Source organism: Balaenoptera physalus, assembly GCF_965194825.1.
Source record: "Balaenoptera physalus genome assembly, chromosome: 1".
Lineage (NCBI taxonomy): Eukaryota > Metazoa > Chordata > Mammalia > Artiodactyla > Balaenopteridae > Balaenoptera > Balaenoptera physalus.
Window position 1 is genome coordinate 106,611,910 of NC_138882.1, and position 22,637 is coordinate 106,634,546.

Here is a 22,637-nt window from a genome sequence, read left to right on the forward strand (position 1 = left end):
CTCTCATGCAGCTGCAGTCAGATGGCTAAAGTCATCTCAGATGGCTTCTCCACAGCACTTGCAACCTTTTTTATTTATTTCATGGAAATAGCTCAGTTTCAATTTGGTAGGAGAATACACAAGAATGTTAACATTAGGATGTATGTTCGTTGAGGGAAAAGGTCCACTCTTGAAAATTCATTACCACAACTATCTGCTGGGATCTTCCTCTACTGTAAGATCCAGAAAATACTGTCTTAACTCATTCCAAGCCCTTGATCTTACTTCTTCCTTCTTCAGTCTAATTTTTTTTTTTTTTTTTTTTTGCCTTGGGACTGAACCAGATGTAAAACACCAATTTACCTGACGTACACAAGTACATCCACCATCCAGCCTCACACCTTCCCAAGACTTTATGTTTCTATACATAATCTTTGAGCCAAAAAGTGTGATTCAATACTATAAAACAATCAATTTAAATCTGATTATTATTTATTCTTAATTTTAAAAGTATTTGGGCTTTTCTTTTATATTTCTTTCTCATGCCTTTCATTTTTCTCCTCCCTTATCTCTCTTCTCTTCTCTGTCCCATTCCAAATCTCAGGGGAAAAAATAAACACAAAACCTTCCCATATTTATATGCAATCAAGGGAAAGTAACTTCCCATTTTGTACACACACTCTCTTGTTCACATCCCAAGTTCAGCTGCAGACCTCACTCTGAATATTCAAAAATTCAACTGAAGCTTTTATAATACCTTTTATATGAAAAGAATTGAGCGTTTAGACAAGGGCTCAACCTCTTCCTTTGTCTCTGATGTCTATATACATATTAAGGGAAACTGATGTACTTCTTCAAATTATCCAAGAAAAAAAAAAAAAAAGAACATTACTAACATACAGGCAGAGAAATATGAAAAAACAGATAACAAGTAAAGAGGGAAATTCCAAGGAGACCGGAAAAATGAGATGTTGGGAGAAGTTTGGGGCTCCAGAAAGTCCACAGATGAACCTAGAAAACAAAAGATTTAAGAAGAAGCCAAGGAGAGTGCAGATTCCCCTAGATCATTGACGGTGCTGTGAATGAATGTTAATAAATAAACCTAGGTTTCTGCTTATTTGGTAAGGCTCTTGATGGTAGTGGTTCCAAAGATAGGGAGAGGCAATAGAAACCAGGGGAAAAAAAGTGACAGCAAGAAGTAAGCCTAAATGGAACCTCTTCCCTTGCCCTTTTCTCTTTTGTTTCTTATTCTCAATATTATTGTCATGAGTGTATTAAATCCTGAATTGTTTGTCTCTCACACATTAATCTGTAACTCTAAAAGTACCCATTCTTAAGAATGCAGATATAATAAATATGTAAAAATATATAAAAGTAACATACAATATATGTAATTGAACACAACTTCTAAATCAGTGCACACTGTTATGGCCAAAAAAAAAAAAAGAGGGGACAGGTATTTGTACTAAAACTGGTATTGGACCCAGGTGGAAAAGCCAAGTAACTAGAACATGACTGTAAAAGGTGACATAATTGGACATTATCAAAAGTATTAAGGGTATTTCACCTTCCACATAACAGTGAGGGAGGAAGGGATTCTGAAATATACAATAGGATATACTCCTCCTACCACTTAGATGTCAGGGAGCTTACATCACAGTGGAGTAAGGAACGGCTTGAAATTTTGTATGACTATATTATTTTAACTGGCAGTAGAAATCCGGAAAGAATTTCTATTCCTTTGACTTATATACATAGATTAAAAACAAAAATACAGCAGGTAAACAGGTTTGATCCCAGCCAGACTCCTCTCAGGTTAAGGTGGAAACATGACCTTTTTTTTTTTTTTTAATTGAAATATAGGTTACATTTTCCTTCTATTTCCCTATATGCTAACGGCCCCTGGGACAGTTACTGCAAAGTAGGGCTGACTGCTAGGAATAACCTTAGACTCACTTAATCCCCATGTCTTATTTATTCCTTATCTTCATTCAAGCAAGATCTATGGTAAATTAACCACTACCAAAAGCCTTAAACTAAAAATCTGTGACAGAAGACATTTTGACTAGGTTCTTTGAGAGGAACAGATATAAAAGGCAGAATAGTCAAAACAGGAGAGAAATGAGACTGGGAGCTTCTACTCTCTCATCTGTAGCTCCAACTTGAGATTCTGACAATTGTCTATGTGACACATAAAGGGAGAGGCATGATAGGAATGGGGCAGTGGATAGAAAGAAATTTCTTGGTGTTAGTGGTCTTCCTGATCTCTTAACTTCCAGACTTCGTACTGACCAGCTACAGCTTCCACGGCTGTACCTAAAGTTACCTGGTTCCCCAGGAAACGCATGGGTGTGGTGTACTTCAAGTTCTTGTCTAATTCACAAACAACTGGAATACCAGTGGGTGCATTCAACTCCCACCCCCCCCATGATGGTTTTTTCAGAGAGATACTCAGATATTTGACAGTTTCCTGAAGACTTTTGTCATAATCTATGATCACAGTATCCACATCATCTTCTTGATTTATGAACTATTTATCTAAAAGCGTAAGACCAGGCCTTAGTACCATTTAGGCTTTCACCAAAGGGCAGCTGATCTTCAGTGTGATCTATATAGGGATGATCCTCACTGGTGTCGCTGTAGAGAGGATAATTGGACTCCTTCATGGGAGGTTGGACTTTACAAAGTCTCCAGCTATTTTCCTGGACTTCACCATCCTTGACAGCTACCCCTTCTTTGTTGAGATTGGTCAGACCTTCATAAGGTTGCTCACTACTGGTAACGATAATTGGTCAATGTCACCTTGCACTGTCCAGAGGGCCTAGATTGCTGTCTTCCGCACAGAGATGCATCAGATGTCAGTCATAGCTGGACTCTCTTACTTTACCTCCTTCTGCCCTTCCAGGTTCACATAAGTGTTGTCCCTGCAACTAAAGCAGTTTTCTAGGTTCCAAAAGCTTTCATGGTGCCAGATCAGTATACTCTTATAGGCAGCCATGGCTGCGGGATTGGCAGACAGCACTGACATATACATGAATGGGAGTTTCACTGAAAGTTTGCATAGTATTTTTAGGGTTACCCTAATCCAGTATATACATGGACATAAAATATATGATTACATAACAATATCAGAACTGGTAGAGCTCCTCTACTCTTAAAAGAAAAAGCAATATATATGTACACCAATACTAAGAGTAGAAATAATTGTGCTACTTTTGTTAGTCTAACATACATATATTTTTGGATATAACATTTCAGAAAATTGGATTATTTTACAATCGATATTTGTTCAATATAGTTTTCTTCAAAAACATTATTAATCTTAATGTTGCATCTTATACTCAATGGTATCTTAAAATCAAGTATGTGTATATATAATAAATATTTCATATGACTAAATTTCTATGTACAGTACATAAAAACTAATGAAACTATATTATATGGATTGAATTTTCTTGAGGCTCACAACTAAAGTAATCAGTGAAGAAATTGTTAATAATCGCTTCATGTTTTCACCAGAAAGCTGGACATAATGTTAAATATTTAGGCAAGAGTACAGAAAAACAGATGGGATTTCTGTCAGTAAAATGTCAGAATATTTGTTGTATCAACTGCTCTTTTTATAATCCCAGATTCTAGGGGATGGAGGACATCCCCTAAAATGGAGTTTTTTTCATCTACTATGTACTGTTTTCCTTATGGTAAGAATGTAATTTAGAAGAAACTTGATATTTAAGTAGTTTTCCTTCTTACAAATTCATGCTACCGCTGACTGTGAATATTTAAGAACTTTAGAAAATGCATTTACCAAATGGGCCTTGTATCAGTTTTCTATAAATTAAGATTTTCTGAACATGGAATAGAAGGTATCTGGCTATTTGCTATTCAGAGCTACATTTATCAAAATGGCATTCAATTAATCCATAGCTAAATCTAGGCTTCTATATAAACTCTCTTTTCTTATGTGAATCAGTAATATCCCAGCCATGATGAAAGACAGGAGAAAAGGACTTTGGAACCAGACCCAATGTATTGCATCAAAAGGCAAAACAGCTCATTAAATCCAGGAAAGACATATAAAATATCTAACATATATCAAATGAAATCTTTTAGAAAGAGAAGATGAAATGATATAGAGCACAGCAATAAATAACTTAAAACATAGCAAAATAGCTAAAATATTGAGTTGAAAGATTATTATTTTAAGGAATAGTTTTTCATTTTGTAAAATACAGATACTATCAAAAATAGGAAGAAATATGAACAAATTCATATTCAAATTCAAATTCATAGAAGGTCACCATTCACCTCTGTTGTATAGTCAGCAACACACATAAATAATACCATGAAAATTGATATTGGAAAGAAAATATAGTGATTAATAAACAAACCTTAAGGCATGTTTTTCGTGTTTTAGACAAAAATGGATTCTCATTAGTCCTTGAAAAAAGAATGGTAGCACAGTCCACCAGGATCCCATGACATCCTCTGACGAAGTTTTTATAGCTCTCCTTTAATTTTGTTAGAACCTTAAAGCTAAAAAGATAATTCAGCTCATTCCAAATTACCCCTTCACATTTTTCTCCCTTGGTGACAGTCCTCAGAACTTTCACAATCATTGCTGGTCAATACGCCAACAAATATGATTAAACTATATTTATATATAGTTTATATATATACATATATATGCAGCTCATATGATTTCTCTGAGGAACAATAATTATTGATTAATAAAAGTTCACAATGAGGTTCATCTGAATGCTGTTTGCATAACTGCTCTCTGCTAATGAAACTACACCTGATCCTAAAAGCACAAACAAATATGTATGGAGGCTAATGGTGAATCAGTTTTCAGGGATTCTGGTTACCTTTGTTTTCTAAAGCTCTATAGTAAGATTTTCTGCTACCATCACGAGCTTGCTTCCTAGAACTCTCCTACCATTACTCAAAAGATCGACCCAGAAGATGCATAGCTACTAAGGATGTTGGTAGCTCACAGGTAATGGCTTCTGGCATGAGCCCAGGTTGACACTAGCATCTTGCCTCTCTATTATTTCCATCCCTGCTGCTACCTACAACCACCAATCTAAAGCCAGTGTTAGAGTGTCAGTGCTACAAATGGCACCATTATTCAATTGTAGTTGGTGCAGGATACAAATTTATCAGATTTTGGCAGTCAATTTCTCTCTGCTATGATATTTTTAATGGGCTGACCAACATACATGAATGCCTATGTGCTTTGTGGGCTCTCCATGGTAACTGTATAATCTGTTCCTCTGACACTGACAAGATCCACAGCAGAACAGTCTCGGCAGAGGTTAGCTCAGGTATGCTGTACCATCATGGCATACCAGCCAATACCCCGAAATGAAGCATATGACCATTGAACCAATAATTTGAATAAATGATCCTCCATATTATCCCTTTAATTAACAATATTGTCTAGGCCTCTCTTTCTAGGTAATATTACATTTTGTCTCTTTCTAAGGTATAAAATCTTGTTTTGGGTCTCTCCAAAGATTTGTCAATTTCTAGAAGCTCACACTCTTGCACTGAAATGGAAGGCTTAGTGTTCAGTTGTAGTTTCTCTGGGACACCCACTGAGGAAGACACTTAAATCTCACTATGCCTCCTGAGCATGAGATCCTGTGTGCTCATGAGATCCTCTCAATTCCTGAGCTGCAATTAAAGTGATGTCACCTGCCATACACATCCTAAACCAGTCATAACTATCAGACAGAGAAAACTTATCCAGCAAACTCTGAGGAAATCTGAACAGTCCTATGACTTCAAGACAATGATATTAAAGTCACAACTAAGCTTTAATGAAAAATGTGTTGTATAAATAAAATTTGAAAAAAGATGTATTTCATTAAAGTCTAAGTACTGAAGTGCCATGTAACCAACAAAGTTATCTTAAAATACTTAAACTAAGATCATGTTTTAGTAAAATTATTCATACATACAACAATTTGGGGGGGGGGATTTAATTTAAAACAGGTTGATATTAAAAGTAGCACTGAAATCTACAAGCCAGAATAAGTTTCACCTATTTATCATTTTTTCATCCTTCTCATATTTCAAAATGATTATTCAACATTTTCTCACAAACATTAAGATATACAAAGGTAACATCTGATCATGTTTTTTGTTTTATTTATTAATGCCATTTTAGAAATACAGCTCTTTGTAAAACTAGTTTTTAAAATGTAATAATGGCATCAATAAAATCTGAACATCTTTAACCAGAACAAAATACATGTTCAGTATTCTGATCTCCACCTTATAAAATAGAGGTCAAGGTACCCTAACCAGAGTCAGGAAGTCTGTCAGGACTGAGGTGGAAGATGGATGAAAAGAGACTGATTTAGTTTTTCCCTACAGAGTTCTGATGGTGCCACCCTTGTGGGTTTATCTTAAACAAACAGGGGTTGACATTTTAAGGTTCTGGCTCAACTCTAGACTGTTTCAAATTATTAACAAATGAAAAATAACCATGGCTTGTGCCATTGATTACTTGTCAAATATTGTAATTATCTGCATATTTAATAACTATTCTTTGCCTGCTACTTTATTCTTCGCAAAGAACCATCACGTGTAAGCTCATTTGTTCTTCAAAATGGCTCAATGAAGGATCCGTTTAACAACGATTATGTTTCAGCTGTCATGTAAACAGTTTCTTGAGAAACAAGAATTTTAACCCAAATCTCACACATCAGAGGGTGGCAGAACTAGATATAGGATCCAGATATGGCGACTTTATCCCATGTTCATCCCACTATAGGATACTCCCTCTCACAAGGCAATTTAAAATCAATTATGTGATGCAGTGATTTGTTACAGCCTATGCTGAAACCCTTAGACAAACCATGCAGTCTCTGAAAAAATTTGATATACAGAATTAAGGTAGAATGATTATTATGAAAAAAAATGAAAACCTGAAATATAGAAAAGCTTAACAAACTAGATGAATGACAATACGCAATTTGGAATTTTCACATTAAAATTATCTCTCACTTTGCACTGGCTTAAACTCATTTTTATCTTAAAACAAACAAATACAAACAAAACAACAGAGCCAGAGCTTTTTAACTGACTACCCTAAATTTCTGAAGCTAACATTTATTTTTTAGCCACTCTTCCTCCCAGAGGATATAGAAATACTTTAAAAAATATAAGTTTGTAAAAGCATCTGAGAGGGTATATATACCATTATGTAGTGGCCCAGCACCTATCATTTCTCTGTGTTCATTGTCCAGGTGCCTTTGGAGTTGCTGCACGGAGGAGGGAGTTTGAGAAGGCGTCCAGCACTTGGCGCCACTCCCTTCTGGCATATGCCAGTTTCTTCTAACATGCTTTGCACTCTGAGGCTCCTCAGAGTAGGTGGCTTCCACTATAGGAAGAGAGTTGGGGAAAGATATTCATGAAATGAATATTTATGAACAATCCCAATCTTCATTTTAAGTGTAAGGGAAAAATACATTTTAAACAGAGAGAACCTTAGGAATTGCTGATCTAAGGCTCCATCTTTTAAATATTTACAACCTCCTTGTGTTACTTCTGAAATCCTTTAATCTGAAGTACAGTAAATAAATTAGGAGATCAACACTGAATCTGCCAGAGAATTCTGATAAATTCTCTTTAGCATGAGCAAACCAGTCATTTATGTAAGTAGTTTCCTCATTTTTGCGCAACTTGTTTTTCAAGCAAAGTTAAATTGTTTTGTTATTCAACTAAAATCTAGTTTGTGACACTCACTTAAATGATGCCATTGAAGTCTTTCCTTGTAGTTATTTCAAAGTTGACAAGGCCATTTTCACAAGATTATTGAAGTTAGGTATAAGGATTGATGATATTTTCCAATTCCCTTCCATACAAACATTTTTGGGGGTCTTGTTATAGCTTCGAAATGGGGACAAATGGTCTAATGACAGAAAAAAAACAGCATATTTGAAATAATACTGTTTTATAAAATTCAGTATAGGTATTATAAATTGCCACTTCTTGTATGCGATTTATGTTTGCTCATTTAAATCTTCCTGTGTCCTAGAATATGTACTTCAAATTTTTAGATTAATCGAATTTATTTTTTACAACAGTTTTAGGTTTACAGAAAAACTGAGCAGAAAGTAGACTGTTACCAAATACAACTTCCCAGCACACACACCTGCACAATTTCCCTTATTATTAACATCTTGCAATAATGCATGCAATGAACTGTATTGTGTGCTCCTTGAATTTCATGTTGAATCCCTAAACCTCAATGTGATGGTATTTGGAGATGGGGCCTTTGGGAGATAAGTAGGTTTAGATGAGGTCATGAGGGGTGGGACTCTCATGATGGCATTAGTGCCCTCAGAAGAGGAGGAAGAGGTACCAGAACTTTCTCTGCCATGTCAGGACCCAGTGAAAAGGCAGTCATCTGCAAGTCAGGAGAGCTCTCACCAGAACTTAACTATGCTGGCACCCTGATCTCTGACTTACAGCTTCCAGAGCTGTGAGAAAATAAATCTCTGACACCAAGACACCCAGTATTTTCTTATGGCAGCCCAAGTTAATACAATGCGGTACATTTGTTAGAACTTATGAACTAATACTGATACATGATTATTAACTAAAGTCCAGAGTTTACATTATGGCTCACTATTTGTGTCGTACATTCTATGGGTTTTGACAAATTATAATGACGTGTCCACCATTACAATATCATACAGATTAGTTTCACTATCCTTAATCAATATGTATTTTAATTACTTTTTCAGATTGCTTAACAACTGACATCTTAGTACTTTCCCTAGCAATCTAAGGGAGATTACCTATTTAAAAATTCTGGTGTGTACAGAGTCATTCCATTTTTCTTCATTAATACGAGATTTAATTACTTTGTTTCATAAACCAGTTTCTTTAAATGGATTTCATCAAGAAGTATGAGGTCAGAAATAATTCTACTTAATGAAATTGTTAGTCATGAGGGGATTCACAGTCATTGTGACTCAGAAAGTCTAATCTACAAATAAAAGAAGTTGGGATTTAAAGCTCTGAAATGACTTTCAGTATAATGTCTACTAATTACTTAAATCGGCTTGGAAGATTTTATAGGCTGGCCAGACAGTTAGAAACTGTATAGGCAGCTGGGGAGGTAAGACCAGATCCCTGTCCCTTTCTCTTAAAGTCAGATTTTGGGAAAATCTGCCTTCTCCTCTCTTTCCTACCTCATACAGTATCACAATGCAGTTAGAACAACAATTCTAACACTGGGGATGGAATACTACCACTTGTACTGTGTGACCCTGGGGGAAGTATTTAATATTGCAGAGCCTCAAATTCCTTATTTGTAAAAGATCATAATGATACTTGCCTCAATTTCTGCAATAATTAAATTACTTAGTATATATCAAAATTCCAAATACAATCCCTGATATTTGACAGATGCTCAATGAATATTTGTCACTGTTGTCATAATCATTATTATTATATTATTAGAATTATTATACAGTAGAGATCCAAGAAAGAAATTAACCATAGCAACAGCTACCTGCAGTACAGGCAAATATGATCAAGAGTTGTATCAGACCTTCTATTTCAGATATGATAGCGTTAGCTCTACAGCCAACATAATATAGCATATAAGGAGTGGAGACAGTATTAAATTCAAGAAGTATTGATTGAAATTTCTCCTGGCTTCCTTCTGGGTTAGTCTGACATGTGTCTATTTACTAACAGTAATAGTTCAAAATATAATGTCTTTGAAAACCACATGGTCAACAGGCAGAAGAGCAGTCATTTTCCAGAACAACCATTGATAGTAAAAATATATTGAAAAAAATTCCAATTTTTTTCCAATTTATAGAATTAGAGGATTACAAAGGTATGGTGATTATCCCTGCTCTCAGGACAGCCTACACATAGTAATCAATGTAGGTAAGAGGAAGAAATGAAAAACTAAAGATTGGAGACAGCATATTATATTTCAAAAGTCAAGATACTTTCTCTTTGCTAGATCATGAATTTGGAGACAACTTATCTTAATAAATAAATGTAAATTATTTGGGAATAATAAAAATAATATTTAATATTACAGGTGTTTAACTGGTCTGCCAAAATTAAAATGCTGAACAAGTATTTTATCATTTAACCCAAACAGTCACTCTCTGAGTACCGTTATTGTCTCCATTCTGCATTAAAGAAAACTGAAAAAGATCTACTAGTAACTTAACTAAGCTAGTAAATGGTGAAAACAGAATTTTAGCCAAGGATATCTGGTTACAAAGATCCTGCATTCAACTATTCTTTAATATTAGGAAAGAAATACATTAGGAATCAGAAGAATTAATTTTAATATGAAGATCTTGCACATACTTGTCATAACCATGGAAAAGTTGCAACCCTCCTAAAATACTTTTTTTCTTTAAAGTGGGGTCCTACTCTGAGTTAGTCTGAGGCTCGAATGAGAGGACTTTGAAACCTTCAAGAGAAAATATTAGGTACTTGCACATTATTTTTTTTTTTAACCAAGGGACCCCATGTGGTTATGTAGAACTTCTCCTGGTTTCTTTCTGGGCTAGTCTGAGATGTATCTATTTTTTAAAGTATAACAGGCTTGAAAATTATTTTGATTTGCATCTGTGCACATGTACACTGTGTGTGTGTGTACACAGTTACCTCTAAGAATTAATCCTTTTGAACATTTAAGTAGATAAAAAGCTAGGAAAGTTTCCAATTTGATATTCATCATTAAAATATCTTGTTGTGGTAACGGACAGAACTTACACAAATGATTTATATGATTATAATATTTGTATTTTTTATGTTATTTTTAATATATAAGCTTGTATTTTTATTAGCCTATCATTTTACAAGCCTGAACTTGATATATCAAAGACAATTTTCCCCATAGAAAATAAATTGTGATGTATAAAACAGCAGAAATTCAACGTTAAGTCACTTCAGGGATTTTCTTGAGGCTGATACTTCCACCTCTGGCCCTCATAAACGAATACACATTCGCAGAAGAGCAACTGAAGGGGAGCTTGCAGAAGATGCAAGAGGACACCGGACACTCTTCTTCTCCTCATATTTGTGTTATCACACTTGTATTATTCAGTCCTACTTTAAATTTATTCATACTGAAAGAATTCTATTTTACTGATATTCTGATAGACTTAACCTTGTTTTGGTTTGTGAAAATCTACAAACTTTCCAGTATTCACTGAAGCATAGTTTTCAGCTAGCAGCTTTTGAGTGTCCTATGACCATGTAACCCATACACTCATTCAGCTGTAGCACCTATAGCTCCGTGGTAATTAAAATTAGCCTATCTGGAAAAAAAAAAAAAAAAGATTCCGAAAATCACTGTTTTCCATATTTTCTGGAATTTATTTTTCACAATGTACCCATTAAGATATAAGTGAGAGATAATTATCAATAGAGTTGATACAAAAGCAAAAATGATATAACAGGCTTTTGAATTTTAAAAGTTACCAAAATGTTAATCATAATTACGAAAATAAATAAGATATAACATTTATCTTATTACAAAACAATAAGATATAATATTTTTTATCCCTATCCTATGCTGCATAGCTTCTTGGTGCCCAGTTGAGGTTTCATTATGAATAATTATCATTCATCATCATTTAACTTGGAAAGTCTAACTTCTAAGGAAAGTGAGATTAAACTAGAACAAGTGGACACTATTTTTAAAAGGTGAAAATCTATAATTTTCATTTTTAAAAACAAATCTACTCTAAGGAAAAGTATCGCACTTACTTCAAGCAGACATCTACTTATTACAGCTGAATGAACTACAGGGTAAGAAATTTTGTTGAAAAACCTCAAATTTCAGAATCACTCAGAACTACTTATCAAAAGAATATTCCCACATATAATTTAACTTCATCTGACTTTCCCCTTGAGTCCCTTCTTCTGCAAAACGGACCTGACATTGTTGTTTACATTCTGATCTCCCACTTGCTCCTCAGTCTGCACACTTCAGATGACTGGCTCTGCTAATCCACTGTTCAGATGACTGGCTCTACTAATCCACTGAAGGCAATCAAACTAAAGTAGCGAGTGGCTTCTATACTGTATGATGGGATAACCATTTTTCTACTCCATTTCCCTGCAACATGTGACACTGTTGATGCAACACGTGACTCTCTCCATGGCACACAGGACAAAACTCTCTCCTATTCCTCTTTTAACCTTTCCCAACATTGCTTCTTTTGACATTGACTCACCCTATTTTCTCTGCTTATCTCTAAAGATATGCTATCTCAGAGTTCTGTCCATAATCTTCTTTTTTGTTTTCATTCTGTATGTTCTGTCTTGGTAGTATTCATCCATTCCCGTGAGTGACAGTGATCTAATCTGAATCTCCTGATCCAACAAATTCCCAAATCTCCCATTCATATTTCTGCTTATAAAGCATTTCCACTTGGATGTCCCACTGGTATTTTATTCATGCTTAGCGCGTTCCAAGCTGCATGCATTTCCCTCTGCCCAAACCTATGCCTCATCTTCATTTCCCTCTCTCCAGTAAGGGGTTCCACCCATCTCTTTTCTCTACTCCAATCAGCCCTAAAAAACTTTTTAATATATCATTCAGGTTTTCAAATCTTAAAAAAAAAAAAACTTTTCCTGAACTCTTGCCATGGTCACCTAACCAGTCATCCTACCAAATCCACTCTCCATTCATTCACTAGAGTTCTCTGACTAAAACAAACTGTCAAAATCCAGAAACTATCAAAAATCAAAACAGATTAATAAAAAAAAAAAAACAAAACAGATTAGTAAGAATTTATTGATCACAGAAGCACAGTTCATGAACTGGGAGTCTTCAAACCAACAGTGGAATGAAGCTCAGAGGCATGTCGTAATAGGACAACTTACACAGTGAAGATGCAGAGGCTGTTTATTCTTCACAAATATTGGTTATAGCACTGGAGTTTCTCCAAATGAAAGGGGGCTGGGTAAAAATGGTTATCTTATGCCATTTTTGGAAGACAATTTAGGTTTTATTTGTGATTTTCAGAGGCATTTACAAAAAATGACCCAAGTTTCACTTGCATTGCAGGATAAGCTAAATTAGGTTTCCTGAAGTGGTTTAACTGGTTTTATCCGCTCAGGGAGTTTTCAAATCTGGTCTCTATTTTGTATTTTATTTTAACAACAACAACAAAAATACCCTAATACTTCTAATCGTACCACTACCTTGCTAAAAACCTTTGCTACCTCCCTGTTGTCTATAGTATTAATTCAGACCTCCTCAGGATGGTCTACAAGTCTTTCCATCTCTTTCAACTTCTCCCAACTCATCTCTAATCCTCACCTCTCTATAATTCAACAACACAGAACTTCTCAACTCCTCCAAGTACCCCAGGCTCTCCTTTGTACTTCTGATTTTACTCCTGTGAAATGCTACCCAGAAAGCCACCCATTCTTTAAACACCAGCTTATTCATCATCTCTCATGCATTTCTTAACTCTTCAACTCAAAGTGAGTAGCTCCCCTTTTGATCCCACAGAAATAATTCATTCTTCTATGGCAACATTTATCACATTATGTTATGCACACATTTACCTCACTTCTCTGTGTGCTACTTAAGTTCTAACACATAGCTAAAATATGTATTTTTTATCATTTTAACATAAATTCTACGTTCAATGTACACATTTTGATGTACATTTAATATGTATCAATGCATATTCATGTACATTCTATTTTCAAATTATTATAATCAATTTAACATTTTAATACAACTTAGAATGATTATAAATATGCATTTGTTTTATTTTTGTTGCTCCTGAGTGACATATCTATGGAGATGTTTATTGTTAAATCAAAACGCCCCAAACTTTTCAGCTATTTTAGGTGTCTATTTTAGGATTTGTGTTATTGATAGTCTGTTTGACTATCAACTCTTGCTGCTAAATGGTGCATCCTTCTGCAGAAGATTCCAACCAAATCCATTCACTTTTCTTAAATCCAATTTACTAATTGGTAAGCTAGAACACCAGCAAGCTAACCTTATAATTCTGTATACAGTTAAAGTGGATGACGACCTGAGGGCTTTCTTATGAAAGGAAGTGTTTGCACTTTATGCATAGACTATTTTTTCTCTGTTTCGACCTAAAAACAAATTAATGTGACTTTCTTTATTCACTTTGAGGTGTCTAGTTAAGTGACAATAAAATAAGTAATATGGTACTAAAATATATTCATTCACATATCAAAATAAAAGCACCAATTAACTTCCATCAGGTACTTACACTATACTTTCTTGGGATTAAAATGGTGAAAAGTCCTTGAAAAGTTTGGTGGGGTAACAAATATAGAGATAAGCAATTATAAAACAATGTGACTATACCCTCACCAGGTAGTATGAGAGCCATAAAATCAAATCAAGAATCAGTTCTTCTCTTTGAGGCTACAGGAAGAAGCAGTGGATGCTTTATTAGAAATACCTGGGAAATGTTTTATATTACACATCCTAGTGCTCATTCCAACAAAATTTGTGGGAAGGAAAGCCCCCAGCATACAAATACTTAAAAAAAAAAAAAACAACTCCCTAGGTAATTCTGACTCTTTCTACCTCTACCCCCACTGAAAGCACTGCAAGAAAAGACCTCTCTGATCTCCCCTAAGTTTGCTGAAGGGCAGGAGTTGAGAAAACCTTCAGACAGAAAACAAACTTTGAGTTAAATTTTTATGGGTAAGAGGTCCATTAACATTCTAGAAGAAGGAAATAGTATCTAAGGACACAGAGGAACCAGAAACTTAGTAATTGGGGAGTCTTATACTGTGATGTGTGAGGACAAAGTAGAACAAGCAGTTGGAAAGCTAGGCAGGGACTACATATACCTTATGAAAAACTGGAAATCCCATACTTGTATGATGAGGCAACTGTGCTGTCTGCAGCCAAGTCAAGCAGGGATAATTTCACATTCACTACTCTCAGTGATACCAGTGGGGGGAAATGAGGTCATTGTTGTGCACTGTAGCTGAAACTCTGTGTCAGGGAAGACTGTTAGGGGCAAAGGTGAGCACAATGTTGTTGATGAATTATAGAGGATTTTTAAAACAGTAAGCAACATCCCTGGAGCTACTGATATCTCAGAGATCTTTTAAATGTCCAGGTACAAAGACATAATATCCACATTATGTGGGAAAGGTAAAGCAATTGTTTTTTTAATTGGTCAAATAAAATTTCACTATTATTCACTGACTACATGCTATTTCTTGGGAATCTTAACATTGGTAACAGCTAACATTTTTAACATTAATATATTTTAGACACTACACTAAGCATTTTAGCTGGTCAATTATTCCATGGTAATCCTCACAATAACTTTATCAGCTAAGTAGTAGTATTTATTCCTGATATAAAGATAAGGTAACTGAGGTATCCGTAAGTTAAATAACTTCCTTAGAGTACAGAACTGCTAGGTAGCAGAACCAGAATTCACACCCAGGTCTGGCTAAATCTAGACTACAAGCTCTTTATCATTGAGTTGTATTGACAGGGTGGGATAAATAATTATGGACCTCACTCTTCTTCAAGAAACAGAATACTGCCTAACATGAAAACAACCAGGTTGAGGAATAACATTCTAGTCTAGATTCTCTTTATAAACACTGTGTGGCCTCCAGGGTGTAAAAATCCTTCAGTAGCACTCTTCATGGATATTAAGAACATTGCTACCTTTGTAATATAGAAATGGCAGTGTATCATTTTTAGGTCAGTGCTCAAGTTATGATAGCAAAAATGTCTTAGTTGTAGAAGAGCACAAAGAATAAAATTACCAGTAACTATAATCTCCAGACTTGAAGAATCAGAGGTTTGAACTTTTTTTCTGCCTCCTTGCTGTGTGACAGTGTTTTTAACCTCTCTGGGCCTCCAATTGTTCATTATTAAAACAGGTTTAGCAATACAAACAAATCACAAAAGACTGTTGTGAAGTATTAGTAACACAACTGCTAGTAGGGGCTTGTAAATGAAAGTACTGCTTTCAAAGCATTGTCACACCGCTGTCCCATGACTGCATGAAGGGCAAACCAAAAAGTCACGACTGTTCATGTAAGCAAAGAGCCAAGGGCTTGAATTTTTAAGAATGGCATTGTCCTCTAGCATCATCAAAATGTAATATTCTTCCTTGGTTCCTCTCGGGCACAGCACACAGTAAAACCAAATAAATATTTTAAATCACACATACATATAAAACTTAAAATTAGTGAAGCCATATTCCAATACTGTGCTTTGCTTATTATTTATAAAAAATTACTTCAAATATTTGACTAAATAAATGATCATTACATGTTGCATTTCAATGATTAACTAACTTGCAAAATTTTTATGTAGAATGCATATATAAAAACATTAATATGGATAGATGAATGTTTATTTATATAATTTACATTAAATACTATTACATGCTCTTTAATTTCCCACATTCTTTTATAGCTATTTTTAAAATTAACATTAACCAGATTTCAAAATGCAGATTGCATTCCTAATATACTATGACATTTAACAAAGTACTTATGATTTTATGAAGCCAAGCATTTAGATTAAGGTACTAATAATCACTGTAAGCTAAGAGGTGGCGTTACATATTTTTAAAATTTTATTATCTATTGATTCAACATGTAAATTACTGTAATTGAACAATGATATTGAAAGTATTTAATTTTGGTAAAAGAAATAATATATAGTCAAAGAAGTTTTATTCAATTTAAATCCAGCACAAAAATACATTTTAATGAAAATCAATGATTCTATTGACTAAGACAAGAGTACTGAGCTTCTACTTCCAAAACAGCAATTACATTTTTAAAGTAGAAATAATTGTATCTTATTTATATTTACCAAACATAAATAGTGTTTCCTTAAATATACTTGGCTGGTAAAACAGTTTTCTGAGAATCAGACACAATTTATTTCATCTGGCTATATTTTAAATATACAAATGAATGGTTGTTAGTGCTCTACATAATGATAGATCCCTTCTGTTGATGAAATACAATGGCTATTTTCTCTTTCCCATGCATTTAGAAATGCAAGCAGCTTTGTTACACATAATGACAAATCATTGGACTAGCTTTCTCTTCGAGAAAGATTCTAACCAAATACATAAACATTGAACCAACTAAAAGTGTTGTGTAAATTCTTAGAGACCTTAATAAAAACATTTCATTTTCTTTTTAAAAGCAAATCTAGTAAAGTTAAATGTTTGAGTTTCATGTTTTCACCTAGTAGTCCTTGAACTTGCCAACTCTGAGTCAATGTGAGCATTACCAGCCCTGGACTGATGGCACCACAGCCAGTGTCTTCTAGGATTTGTCCAGGCTGTGATTTTGTGGGGCTGTTAGATACGCTGGGATAAAGTCTAATGATTTTAGAGTAGGAAGTTGTTACACGCATCGTGCATTTCAATACTGAGCAAAATCTGGACTAGATGACCTTTAAGCCATATTCTTTGATGTTCTAAATCTTTACTCCTAACCATTTGGGAATAGTATATATTATACTGTGACGCTGCTTCCCCATGCTCTTTTGGTTATATGAATGTTTCTGAAATTTTGCCTGGATATCAAAACCAGGAGTTTTTGAAAAGTGCAAATACACGTTCCATTCCAAGCCCATTGAGCAGCATTTCTGATCAAGTGGGAAATCTGTATTTTCAGTGGCAACAGGTGACTATGCTGAATCCAGACATCTTTTCAAAGCATTGGGCTTCTAAGGTCAAAACAATGGACTCTTATTTCTTTGTCTTCTCTGATTGCTGTGACTAACACTTCCAAAACTATGTTGAATAATAGTGGTGAGAGTGGGCAACCTTGTCTTGTTCCTGATCTTAGTGGAAATGGTTTCAGTTTTTCACCATTGAGGACAATGTTGGCTGTGGGTTTGTCATATATGGCCTTTATTATGTTGAGGAAAGTTCCCTCTATGCCTACTTTCTGCAGGGCTTTTATCATAAATGGGTGTTGAATTTTGTCGAAAGCTTTCTCTGCATCTATTGAGATGATCATATGGTTTTTCTCCTTCACTTTGTTAATATGGTGTATCACGTTGATTGATTTGCGTATCTTGAAGAATCCTTGCATTCCTGGGATAAACCCCACTTGATCATGGTGTATGATCCTTTTAATGTGCTGTTGGATTCTGTTTGCTAGTATTTTGTTGAGGATTTTTGCATCTATGTTCATCAGTGATATTGGCCTGTAGTTTTCTTTCTTTGTGACATCTTTGCCTGGTTTTGGTATCAAGGTGATGGTGGCCTCGTAGAATGAGTTTGGGAGTGTTCCTCCCTCTGCAATATTTTGGAAGAGTTTGAGAGATAAAAGGAATCCAAATCGGAAAAGAAGTAAAGCTGTCACTATTTGCAGATGACTTGATACTATACATAGAGAATCCTAAAGATGCTACCAGAAAACTCCTAGAGCTAATCAATGAATTTGGTAAAGTAGCAGGATACAAAATTAATGCACAGAAATCTCTTGCATTTCTATACACTAATGACGAAAAATCTGAAAGTGAAATTAAGAAAACACTCCCATTTACCATTGCAACAAAAAGAATAAAATATCTAGGAATAAACCTACCTAAGGAGACAAAAGACCTGTATGCAGAAAATTATAAGACACTGATGAAAGAAATTTAAGATGATACAAATAGATGGAGAGATATACCATGTTCCTGGATTGGAAGAATCAACATTGTGAAAATGACTCTACTACCCAAAGCAATCTACAGATTCAATGCAATCCCTATCAAACTACCACTGGCATTTTTCACAGAACTAGAACAAAAAATTTCACAATTTGTATGGAAACACAAAAGACCCCGAATAGCCAAAGCAATCTTGAGAACGAAAAATGGAGCTGGGGGAATCAGGCTCCCTGACTTCAGACTATATTACAAAGCTTCAGTAATCAAGACAGTTTGGTACTGGCACAAAAACAGAAATATTGATCAATGGAACAGGATAGAAAGCCCAGAGATAAACCCACACACATATGGTCACCTTATCTTTGATAAAGGAGGCAAGCATATACAGTGGAGAAAAGACAGCCTCTTCAATAAGTGGTGCTGGGAAAATTGGACAGGTACATGTAAAAGTATGAAATTAGAACACTCCCTGACACCATGCACAAAAATAAACTCAAAATGGATTAAAGACCTAAGTGTAAGGGCAGACACTATCAAACTCTTAGAGAAAAACATAGGCAGAACACTCTATGACATACATCACAGCAAGATTCTTTTTGACCCAGCTCCCAGAGAAATGGAAATAAGAACACAAATAAACAAATGGGACCTAATGAAACTTAAAAGCTTTTGCACAGCAAAGGAAACCATAAACAAGACCAAAAGACAACCATCAGAATGGGAGAAAATATTTGCAAATGAAGCAACTGACAAAGGATTAATCTCCAAGATTTACAAGCAGCTCATGCAGCTCAATAACAAAAAAACGAACAACCCAATCCAAAAATGGGCAGAAGACCTAAATAGACATTTCTCCAAAGAAGATATACAGATGGCCTACAGACACATGAAAGAATGCTCAACATCATTAATCATTAGAGAAATGCAAATCAAAACTACAATGAGATATCATCTCACACCGGTCAGAATGGCCATCATCAAAAAATCTAGAAACAATAAATGCTGGAGAGGGTGTGGAGGAAAGGGAACACTCTTGCACTGTTGGTGGGAATGTAAATTGATACAGCCACTATGGAGAACAGTATGGAGGTTCCTTAAAAAACTACAAATAGAACTACCATACGACCCAGCAATCCCACTACTGGGCATATACCCTGAGAAAACCATAGGTCAAAAAGAGTCATGTACCAAAATGTTCATTGCAGCTCTATTTACAATAGCCAGGACATGGAAGCAACCTAAATGTCCATCGACAGATGAATGGATAAAGAAGATGTGGCACATATATACAATGGAATATTACTCAGCCATAAAAAGAAATGAAATGGAGGTATTTGTAATGAGGTGGATGGAGTTAGAGTCTGTCATACAGAGTGAAGTAAGTCAGAAAGAGAAAAACAAATACAGTATGCTAACACATATATACGGAATCTAAGGGAAAAAAAAAAAGGCCATGAAGAACCCAGTGGCAAGACGGGAATAAAGACACAGACCTACTAGAGAATGGACTTGAGGATATGGGGAGGGGGTGGGGTGAGATGTGACAGGGTAAGAGAGTGTCATGGACATATATACACTACCAAATGTAAAACAGATAACTAGTGGGAAGCAGCCGCATAGCACAGGGAGATCAGCTCGGTGCTTTGTGACCACCTAGAGGGGTGGGATGGGGAGGGTGGGAGGGAGGGAGATGCAAGAGGGAAGAGAAATGGGAACATATTGTATATGTATAACTGATTCACTTTGTTATAAAGCAGAAGCTAACACACCATTGTAAGGCAATTATACTTCAATAAAGATGTTTAAAAACAAAAAAACAAAACAAACAAACAAAAAACAATGGATTCGGTTTGTGACCACCTAGAGGGGTGGGATAGGGAGGGTGGGAGGGAGACGCAAGAGGGAGGAGATATGGGGATATATGTATATGTATAGCTGATTCACTTTGTTATAAAGCAGAAACTAACACACCACTGTAAAGCAATTATACTCCAATAAAGATGTTAAAAAAAAAAATGGACTCCATCCCTTTATTGACTGATTAGATTTTCAAAGTTGTGTTTTAGTGACTAAAGACTGGGCACTTTTAACTCAACAGCCAATTTTATTATGGGAAGGTTTATGTGTGAAAGGACAGCTAAGCAATCCTACTACTAATAATAATTGTAATAATTGCTTAGAGGACTGTGCCCAGCACTTCATATGCATTGTCTAATTTTATTAGTACAAGCTTATTAAGTCAACCTCTAAATACTGCTTTTATTACTTTACTGGAGGATGTAGAGCCAAGACACTTTGATTGCTGAAATCATAGACTATCAGAAACTTAGCTATTTGAAATCAGATCAGTAAAAATGGAACAGTCCACTCTTTTTTTTTTTAATAAATTTATTTGTTTTATTTTTGGCTGCGTTGAGTCTTCGTTGCTGCACGCGGGCTTTCTCTAATTGCAGAGAACGGGGGCTACTCTTCGTTGCGGTGGACGGGCTTCTCACTGTGGTGGCTTCTCTTGTTGTGGAGCATGGGCTCTAGGCACGCGGGCTTCAGTAGTCGTGGCTCGCAGGCTCACTAGTTGTGGCTTGTGGGCTCTAGAGCACAGGCTCAGAATTTGTGGCACACGGGCTTAGTTGCTCCGCGGCATGTGGGATCTTCCGGGACCAGGGCTCGAACCTGTGTCCCCTGAATTGGCAGGCAGATTCTTAACTACTGTACCACCAGGGAAGTCCCTCAAGTCCTCTTTTTAACCCTGTGTCTTCCTTTGCTTGGTGAGATGCTCCATGGTTCCTCTGGCGTGCCACCTGTCTTGATGTGACAAGTTAATAAGCCTAACTCCGTTGGACTATAGATATGTCCTTGATGTTCTTTATCAGATGGGCTCTATCAGTAGATATTAAAATCCTTAATTTAAAGACCAGTAAAATAAGGTTCAGAAAAGAACTTAGTCAGGATCACATAGTAAGTGACAGAACTGGGATTCCAACCCAGGTCTATATGATTTCAAAACCCATTCTCTTAACACTATGTACAGAGTCAGAGAATGTTAGAGCTGAAAAGGAAACTAAGGTATGCCAGACTGCTAAATTTAAATGAAAAACTAGGATTAGAATCCAGGTGTCCCTACCTCCCAACCCCCATCACATGGGTAGTTTTGTTTTCATTCAGCTGCCAATCAGCAACTTTTCAGGCTTTTCCTTTAGCTTGCACCTTTTGTGGATCCAGTATGTTCCTGGGGTTTGGGGGATACCCTGAGCCTTCACTGAGACTCTAACACTGGTAATTTCAGGCAGTACCCAAAACTCCAAATATTTCCTGATTATTCCCTCCCTGATGGATGAGAATATAACCAAATCAAACTAACACATTTCAATTTTCATAGCTACAGAAACACAATGCATCAAGCTTTCTAGATATAGTTAACAGACTACTGCCCTAAAATGAGTGAATTAAGTGAAAACATCATCCTCTTCCATTTCCACTCATCCCAATATCAGAGTACCTGGGTGACCACCCATGCTATGTCTGTAGTCAACCCTGAGTTCGTGTTACCCAAGTCCTGCCATTGTGAAGCTGCGTAAGGCAGCGACAGCCATCAAAACTCAAATATTTACAAATTATGACCACTTTTTAAATGAAACCCCTCAGATTCCACTAAAATATCCCTCACTGCCTAACAGTGGCATCCATCTTAAGCCACTGATTTTTATATATGGCAACTATCTAATGTTATTCAATGCAAATATAATGGAAGGTAATCAAAATCATGCAAATGACACATGGTTTCATGCAGTGATGGAAGTGTTATGAGAGAACTGTCTGATAAAATACAAGGGGATTATTAAACAGTGCCTGGCAGATTTATATCCTTTAACAATTGAAGAGAGAAATTATGGAATGGGCTCTTTAAAAGATAATGATTTGAATATCAAAGGCTCTGAAAAACTTAGGTAACTCCTTGAAGAGTTTTGCAAAAATAAATTTCTTTATG

At 35.6% G+C, this 22,637-nt stretch overlaps 1 protein-coding gene across 1 annotated transcript in view; it reads left to right on the forward strand.

The window, feature by feature from the left end:
* Positions 1-22,637, forward strand: part of OLFM3 (olfactomedin 3) — a 201,742-nt gene that overhangs the window by 109,262 nt on the left and 69,843 nt on the right. The gene's annotated exons all lie outside the window — the stretch shown is intronic.